The sequence below is a fragment of the Lactuca serriola genome, chromosome 9 (assembly GCF_051521515.1).
Source record: "Lactuca serriola cultivar US96UC23 chromosome 9, Lser_US96UC23_V15, whole genome shotgun sequence".
Classification (NCBI taxonomy): domain Eukaryota; kingdom Viridiplantae; phylum Streptophyta; class Magnoliopsida; order Asterales; family Asteraceae; genus Lactuca; species Lactuca serriola.
The window spans coordinates 160404293-160414424 of NC_136416.1; positions in this window are offsets into that span (position 1 = coordinate 160404293).

Below are 10132 nucleotides of genomic sequence, written 5' to 3' on the forward strand. Positions count from 1 at the left end.
AATCATTAGTGGTACTGCTACTTTCTGAGGGATCTCAACTACTTACAGGTTCCTTGGTCTCGTCTTGGCCTTCCTCGGCTCGGGTACGGATCCTCTGCTTTCAGTAGTACGGGCCCATACTACCTTCCACATCTATCCGTACCTTCTCCGAGGAATTCCTCGACTCCACCAACTCCCCTCTACTACTGCTACTCTCCGATATTCTCACCCTAGGCTTGCCCTAGGGAGAACTCAAGTTCAACACAACTGGTCCTCAGCTGCTGTAGGTCTCCTCATAATGCCAGTTAGCCACCACCTAAACACCATCACATGTAATGAGGATTAGATAATCCTTCAAGTAAAAGGTCCGTCCCTACAACGGTTGGACTCAAACAAGAGCTGCGCAATAGGGCCAGTTCCAACACTTTGGGATTATTCAACCCTGATTACATGTGGTGTGAGGTGTTTACCTAGTGGCTCACTCCCATTACTCAGAATCCCACCAAGCATGAAGCAAGCAGCATTCGGATAAGGAAAAACAGACTCAAGCCAAAACTGTTCTTAGAACAAGAAACGACACTTAACATAGGATGCTAAGCTCATACTATCAGGCATAACCTAAACAGGCTACCCTACTGCTGTCTACTCAATTCTAGCATGCAATATTCAATAAGCTGGAACAAATAAACAGGCACATAAGGCATCACTCCTAGATCCTTAGCCTATTCTAGCATGCAATATTCATAAAGCTGATAAACATAACATAAACTTGTATGGGTACTATGGGGAATACTTACTTGAGCTCGGCCGGTCGCGCACGTCACACACTTTACTCTTTTTCGTGACTCTTTTCCGGGTTTTAAAGAATAATTTCTTTTGGAAAAATCTTTCAATCCCTCGGTTTGAGTCCAAACACTCCCGAAGGCGTGTCCGAATCCCTCAAACCAGGGCTCTGATACCAACTTGTAACGACCCAAATTTTTTTTTTTTTTTTTTTTTTTTTGATATTACTTTAGAAAACATTAATAAATATAAACATTGTCTAAATAAAAGAAACATTGTTTGTTCACACCATAACACATTGCAACCATGTTCTCAAAAGCCAAACCGTACATCCCATCAAATATCAGAGTACAATCCCAGTAAGTTTCAGAAATGCGGAAACCGAAGAGTGTGTGTATGACGTGCTGCTACCGCGCCGGCTCCTTCCCCTTCGATGCAGAGGTACCTGAAAACAAAACTGTAAACGTAAGCACAAAGCTTAGTGAGTTCCCCCAACGTACCGCATACCATACAAACACATAACATATATACTGCCAGGCTATTCTGGGGTGCCTGACTACCCGGTACGGCCATTCTGGGGTGCCGACCTACCCGTGTCAAGCCATTCTGGGGTGCTGACCTACCCATACGGCCATTCTGGGGTGCCGTCTTACCCGTGTCAAGCCATTCTGGGGTGCTGACTACCCATCGGTCCTAACAACCGATCCTCGGGGACTATTTCGCCCCTACTACTACGATCACATATAACATAACAAGCCAGCATGCATACATATCGTCACATACTGTCAGACGTATCTGGGGTGTCTGACTACCCTTCGGTCCTAGCGACCGAACTCGACTACTATCACATACAACATATCACGCTAGCATATAACATATCAGGTACTAGCGAACTTAAATGATATCACAAAGAGAATCATCTATCATACAACCCCTACTGGTGGGTCGGCATTGTGGCCTTAGACCCACCGCTACTGGAAGGTAACTCACCTCAAGGTAGCTGCTGAACTGATCGGGAACTAACTGACTGCTGCTGCTCCGGTAGTCCTCCGGCTGCAATTTCCACGACATACTCAATCAAACACTGCTAACTGTCCTTTAGGTAAAATGACCATTTTACCCCTGGATTAACTCTAAGCCAAAGCTGGAGTCAACTTTCAGTTGACCCGACTCGCCGAGTGGATCACCACTCGCCGAGTCCCTAGCAAACCAATGTCCTGGGTCCCTGGTTCTACTCGTCGAGTCGGGCTATGACTCGACGAGTTCGCCTTCTAACTGCCATTCAACACCTTCATCCTACTCGCCGAGTTGTATGAACAACTCGTCGAGTTCATCTTCATCCGATGAACACTTTATGCTAAGACTCGCCGAGTTGTATGAACAACTCGCCGAGTCTGTTCTTGAGCTATGAAGATTGCCTTGGACTCGCCGAGTCAGGGCATTGACTCGCCGAGTCCTAACATGGGTGAGTTCAGCTCCCAACTCACCGAGTCACCCCCTGTGACTCAAGGCTCAACTCGACACATGAAGAAGGGACCAATTCGGTGACTCGCGACCAGACTCGCCGAGTCACCTATGCGACTCGCCGAGTCGTCGCCATGCACTCCTTAAATATACCGATTTGCTCGGTTCCAGACCATGCCATTCATAGATCTGGACTTCTAGGACACGAATCACACGTAAAGTTTCCAACTTTACGTGTGGATATTCACCAATATGGATTATAAGGCTCAAAATGGTAGATCTAGGGCTAACAAGCCTTATGGGACCAAAAAGCTAACAGATTTGAGCTCCTGGAGCTCAATCCTACATAGATCCAAAGGCCAAACGCCTTATTACAACATATAATGAACATGCAAACTTGGGAAATTGACCAAGAAGGACCCAAATGAAGTTTTAAGCATAGAATCAAGGGGAAAACGGGTTATACCTCAAAGGAAATGTTGAAATGACACAAGGATGGCTGATCTCCTTCTCCTCTTCTTGATCTACTCCTCTTACACTTCAAAACCTTCAAGAACACACCAAGAACACCTCAAACTCTCAAGAAAACAAGGGAAAACGATGTAGGGGAGTTCTGGGGGGTGAATGGGGACGAGTTGGGGCGGAATGAGAGTTTAAATAGGGTGCAAACCCTTGAAACTTAGGGTTTCATCCCGCAGCGGTGACTCGCCGAGTCCAGGATATGGACTCGTCGAGTCGCCTACTTAAATCGCGTCCTGAGTCTCGTCCCTACTCGGCGAGTCGGACCCTATGACTCGCCGAGTCTAAGGCTAAATTAGGGCAATGCTCAAATAAAATTCACATACCGGAAACCAGGTGCTACAAGCAGACTTTGGGCCAATGGTCAAGCAAGCAACCACTTTGAAAGGAGCCATCTGGGCAGCCAGGAATGTTGAGACCCAGATTAGGGAAAAGGGCCTGGAGAGAGCTGAAGTTGCGAGAAAAGGAAGCATGAAGGATCTTCAAAATCCAAAAAAGAAAGGAAATTCTCAAAGACTGAAGAAGGAGGAGGAGGTGAAGCCAAGTGGTGCGAGAAGTGTAAAAAGAAGCACTTCAGGAAATGTAGCGAGGTGACTTGCTACAAATGTGGAAAGACAAGGCATTACGCCAGCAAATGTGCATCCAACAAAAAGGTGTGCTATGGATGTAACAAAGAATGGCATATTTCTAGGGACTGCCCAAAGAAAAACGAGGCAGCAAGGCCAAACACACCACCAAGGCCAAGGGCATTCCACATGATCCTCGACAAAGCGGAAAACAACGCCAGGAACCAAGGATGAGGAATTCATACCCAAAGATTGAGTTATGAGGTATCCAAAGAGATAGAACCATATGATGTAGCCTATTAGAGGCATAGTCCAGGATGAACTTGAACACCTATGTAATCGTTTCAAGAAATAATAAAAGCCTTCGTTTTGTTATCTGATGTGTTAAACTGTTATGTGATTTTCTTGTATGGTGAATTGGAAAACTGCAAGACAATACTTGGGACGAGTATGAGTATGTGTGAAAGGTAGTAGATGCATATACTACCGGAAGCACAGGACTCACGCTTGGATCAGGGAGAGTCACAAGGTTACCAAGAAGCTAGTAATTGATATAGTTTTGTTCAAGTATGTCGTTACCATCGTTTCGGTAATGACTAAAAAGATTGTTGATATTCCGACCCTAGTGGTCATATCGAATTGAGTCCGACTACAATAAGTATGTTACGTGGTTCAGAGAACCAAGTTCGATGTAACATATGACTTAAGCCATAGGATTTAAGTAAAAGATAATCGAAGTGATCGGTAGAGGTATCGCGACGGTTGCTTGTAGCTAGAAATGCTACCTTTTAAAATGTGATCATCTCACATTAGAACATGAAGGGAGGTATAGTCTGTTCTAGAAGTTTGACTCTAAAAGACCTGAGTCTAAGCGTTGCAACATACGATGTTAGGTCATTACAATACGATACATCGGTCAATCGTAGTAATCCTAGGATTGTTAAGAGGAAGAAGCAGTCTCCAGTAAGGATCGAGATTGTGACTTGAAGGTCATAATTGGGAGTCGAACGTGAGATAGGGAGTGGGTCCAAGATCAGGCACCGCCTGTAGTCAAGAAATCTTAGAGTTAGATACTCGTTTGAAGAAACATCAAAGTTACAGTTATTACATAGGATGAAGAGATAACGTATGGAGTCATCATGTGAGCCCTGTTTCTTTGATGATTCCGGGACGTAATCATCCTAAGGGGGAGATAATTGTAACGCCCATAGATCCGGGCTAGTTATTTAGAGATAATAGGGGTCGAAAATGACTTTTCAGCAAATTATTATTTAGAATAAATAATCTTAACCAAGCTGTAGTATATGTTACAAGGTTTCCGCACATATAAAGAGCGCCGAAATCCGAGTTATAACGAAGAAGTTATGACCCGTCGAAGTTTCGCGAAGGAACCGGCACGACACTGGGAAGTGTAAATAGTGAATTTATGATAGAGTGACTTTCAGCCTTAACGATCTAAACAAAAGTCATAGAAAATGTAAAACCGAGAGTGTCCATAAAAAGAACGCCCAAATCTGACTTCGTATGAGGAACTTACGATTTTTTCTAAGATTTAGCATAGCAGTGCACAGCCCGAAAATTCAAATTTTAGATCGGTTGATTTTCAGCCAAAATAATCTAAACAAGAAATGAAGATATCGTTAATATGAGTTAAAAGATAAAAAGACAGTAAAAAACGGAGCTCGTATGCGAAAGTTCTGAACGAAGCTCTACTCTTCGAGCGCGATAAATTTGATACGGTTTTATAAATCCGAGATAGAATGAGAATTAGCCAATGGGGTCTAAATGAAAGTTGTAGTACTCGTAAATACCAACGCATGGATATAAATAAAGTCAGAAACGGAGCTCTTATGCGAAAGATATGGACGAAGCTTAGTCGCTACTTTTCGAGCGCGATAAATACCATACAGTTTTTGTAAATATGAGATAGAAGGAGAATTAGCCGACGAGGTCTAAATGAAAGTTGTAGTCCTCGTAAATACCAATGCGTGTATATAAAGAACGTAAAAAACGGAGCTCGTACGCGGAAGATACGGACGAAACTTAGCGGCTACTTTACTATAAAAATCCCTATAAATAAAGGGTGAACCCTTCATTATTTCTTCACACCATAAGCATTTCTTTCTCTTTATAACTTCTATCTAGCCTCCCTAAACCCCTCCCAAGTCTAGGGAACCTCCCTAGCATGAGAAGAAAGCCCCGGAGCACCCGACGGCTCCGAGAAGAAAAACTTTCGGCTCGGAAACGCTGCTCCAGCGAGGCCAGATTTTTAATAAAAACCCGCTGTAAGTGAGCTATGCCTATACTATATTTAATATAGCTTTTATTTAATTATAGTAACATTATTAGGACCTTAAAATAATTATTTGGGCTATTATTATGAGTTATATTGAGTGTTATTTAACGCTTATATAATAGTAATAATAGCTAGACTATTAAATAGTTTGCGGTTAACGTTAAAAACTAAAGCCTAGTGTTATTGATACTAGGTTTTGACGAGGAAAATTGTTTTGAGATAACGAAGTGTTGTCTGAGTTCGGAATCACCACCTAATCAAGTGAGTGCATAGTTACTTTCATCTTACACATAGATATGAAGTATTTTATATAAATTACGTGCTATGTGTGCATATTATCTGAATACTTGCTGTCTATGCTGGATGAACGATTTTATACATGTTTTAAATGATTTAAACTGTATATATATATGTATTTTATATCTACGATAATGTTGGGGTAAAACATGGGTAGATGTAATAGATTGAATATGAGTTGGATGATGATTTGAGAGGTGTTATAGACCCCGAGGTGAGGGTGAGAGGTGGACGATGTGAGAAGCCTTTTCCCAAACGATGGCCCCGTCATTCAGCAGAGTATGGATGACAACCACAGACTATTCTAGACAATCCAGTGGAACACTAGCAGGCTCGCAACCTGTAGGTGTTGTGAACAATGTGTTCACCCGGTGTACTCTAAACCTAGGTGATCATACATACTTAATGCCTTAACCCTGGTGATCATGCAGACTTGATGCCTAAACCCTGGTGATCATGCAGACTTGATGCTTAAACCCTGGTGATCATGCAGAATTGATACCTAAACCTTGGTGATCATGCAGACTTGATGCCTAAACCCTGACGACAATGCAGACTTAGTGCCCGTTGTGTAAACCGTGGCAACGATTGACTTTGTGCTGATTCCTTAGGAAGATCCTTGGGAATGAGTGAACGAGAAATAGTTGATTCTTAGGGTAGATCCTTAAGAATAAAGAAGATAATGGGGATGGGTAATTGGGTTGATTGCTTAATTGTTTAAACATAATAATTATATTATTGTGGGTTGAAAACCCTATGTACTCACCAGGTTTCCCAACCTGACCCACTCAGTTTATTTATATCATAGGTGGTGTTATGATGTCACATTACACTGAGAGATTAAGGAGATGTAAATCACTAGCGATAATGAATGTAAGTTCTGTTTATGCTTATGTTTCTATATTGACAATGACATCCAAAATGTTTTAAAATGAATAAAAATACTTTTCCTTGGAAATGCTTTGATAACGTATTTATCATGTTTTACTAGGAACAAATTCCGCAACGTTTTTTACTAAAAGAGATACTCTGATTTTTATAAAGCATAAACAAAATCGGTCTTTTCTGGCCATGAAAATGGGGATGTCACACCGACCTACCCATGCGGCCATTCTGGGGTGCCGTCCTACCCGTGTCAATCCATTCTGGGGCGCTAACCTACCCATGTCGAGCCATTTTGGGGTGCTGACTACGCTCCGATCCTGACAACTGAACCTCGGGGACTATTTCACCCCCTACTACTACTATCACATATATCATAGCATAATCTATTGTCCGACATATCTGGGGTGTCCGACCTACCCTTCGGTCCTAACAACCGAATCTCGGGGACTCTTCCCCCTCCTACTACCTCTACCTCATGAAATATATCATGCTAGTAGCTAAACATGTCATAACATACTGTTAGGCATATCTGGGGCGCCTAACCTACCTTTCGGTCCTAACAACCAAACTCTATCACTATCTCATACCATATCACACTAGCATATAACATATCAGGTAGTAACAACACAGATGAATATCATAAAGACAAACATCTAGCATACGATCCCTACTGGTGGGTCGGCATTGTGGCTGTAGACCCACCGCTATTGGAAGGTAACTCTCCTCGTAGTAGCTGCTGAACTGTGCGGGAATCCTCTGACTGTCGCTGCTGCTGCTCCAGAAATCCTCCAGCTATAATTCCCACAAAACACTTAGTCAGAAACTGACATCTACTCTTAGGGTAAAATGACCATTTTACCCCTGACCTAGTCAAAGTCAAAAGTCAACTTGTAGTTGACCTGACTTGCCGAGTTGGCTTGCCAACTCGCCGAGTCCCTATCCTTCCATTAGACCTCATACCCGTCTCTACTCGTCGAGTTAGCCGATGACTCGACGAGTTTTCCTTCTAAATGAGCATCGACTAACTCCTCATCCGACTCGCCGAGTTGTATGAACAGCTCATCGAGTTCATCTTCATCCTATGAACACGTTCTGTCCTCGACTCGCCGAGTTGATGAACAACTCGTCGAGTTCTATGAAGATTTCCTTGGACTCGCCGAGTTTGCTCATGCACTCGCCGAGTCCCATGAATTTCCAGAACAATGACTTAGTTCAGAACGTTGGGTCACCCCTTGGGACCCCCTTAAAACCTTTCCACACTCAAATGGGTCCTTATGACCCTCAACTGATATGGGACAGAACCTAGGACTCGCCGAGTCCAAGAAGGGACTCGCCGAGTTGGTCACAACCACTCACTGAATCTTCTCTTTCTGATGTACAACACTTGATCAAAATGTAGATCTATGCTTCTACAATCGATCTAGCACGTAAAGTTACAACCTTTACATGCTTGCATGAGACTTTAAGCTCAAAAGATCTTAAAACAAGCTCTCACAATGCATGGGGCCTTCCTTGAGTGCAAAAGCCACTCCTTTCTGCCTTGTAACCCCTTAAAGGACCTAGATCCGAAACATCACCCTCAAACCATGCTTGCAATCACAGTTGGTGACCAAAATGGCTTAGAAAAGCCCTAAAACTCCCCAAAATGGGATCTATCAAAAGAGCAAGCAAGGTATAGACTTTATACCTTCTGAAGTCTGCAAATGATGCCCAAAACCGAATCCTTCAAGGCTCCTCTTGATCCTTCAAGCTTTTCCTTCCTTCCTTGGATCACAAAAACACCAAAATCACTCCAAATGCCTTAGATTGCTTCAAAAACGTCTAGGGTTTGCTATGGGGGTCTTCTGGGAGCAAATGGGGCTAAGGAGGCCGAGTTAAGGTGTTTAAATAGGGTGCAAACCTTCGGATTAGGGTTTTTGCCCAAACAGGGTCTACTCGCTGAGTCCGGGACTCGACTCGCCCAGTCCACAACTTAAACTCCGCGCCTCATCCCGCTTCTACTCGGCGAGTTGGTCCTTCAACTCACCGAGTCCAAGATCAAATGCAAAATATTTAAAAATTAATAAAAAGAACACGTACCAAGAATCAGGTGCTACAATATTGTTTTTTATTTTTTATGGTTATTTTCTAAAATAGAAAGTGTCTTGCTATTTCTTGCAATGTACTTTCTACTTTTCAAATTATCTCTATAAATAATTAAAGCACAATGCTACAATTGGGTATATCTTGGAAATAACCACCAAATTATAGCATTGTACTTTCAACACACAAGTTTTAATATATCAAAAATACAAATTTTAAAAAGTTAAAATTAAATTATTCAAAAAATGGTTGCATAATTTTGCAGGTTGTACCAATGATACATACGGGAGATGAATATGGTCATACTGTTGGGTTTTTATTCAAAAATCCGGTTTCACAACTGGTAAAATTGACAAAAGTTGTCTCGTGGCTAGTTTATATATATATATATATATATATATATATATATATATATATATATATATATATATATATTATCATTATAAAAACTAATCATTTTTATAAAGTATTCCCAACATATATATATATATATATATATATATATATATATATATATATATATATATATATATATATATATATATATATATATATATATATATATATATATATATATATATATAACTAGTCATATATACATATCTTATTTTATATAAAACTATATTTTATATAAATTGAACTAGTTTATTAAGATATAAATATAACTTATAAATAATCATACTTTATGATATATTTCATAAGTTGTTATTTCTCCAATAAATATTATTTCCATAAATATTAAATTCTCAATTAGTAAAATATTATTTCCATGAAATAATAATCTTCCAGTTAAATACAAGTGTTGATATATTTATTAATTATCAAATTAATGAAATTATACTAATAAATAATCAATTAACGGTAACTTGCTATGTGGTGTGACCCTATAGGATCATATATTATTAGAAATATCATTCTATAATGACTCTTAGGCATACTAGATCTTTCAATCTCCCACTTGCACAAGACTCATCATAGATTGATATATGCAGTGGTGAACGTCTAGCAACATTTCACTGCCCCCAATAACATATGACGAAGAATGCCATTCATCAACATCCAATTCCAAAAAGCTCTAAGCTTCAATTGTTGTATTAAGGTAAGTTGATCAATTATCCATTTGTTACAGACATCCTGTTGAACATGAGCCTTAGATTGCATTCAATCTCATTTGTAATTCAACTTTGGGTAACACGCGTTAGATGTCTAACTCTAAACACATAGGAGGAACAAATCCCATCTTGACTACATAAGCCTTTTG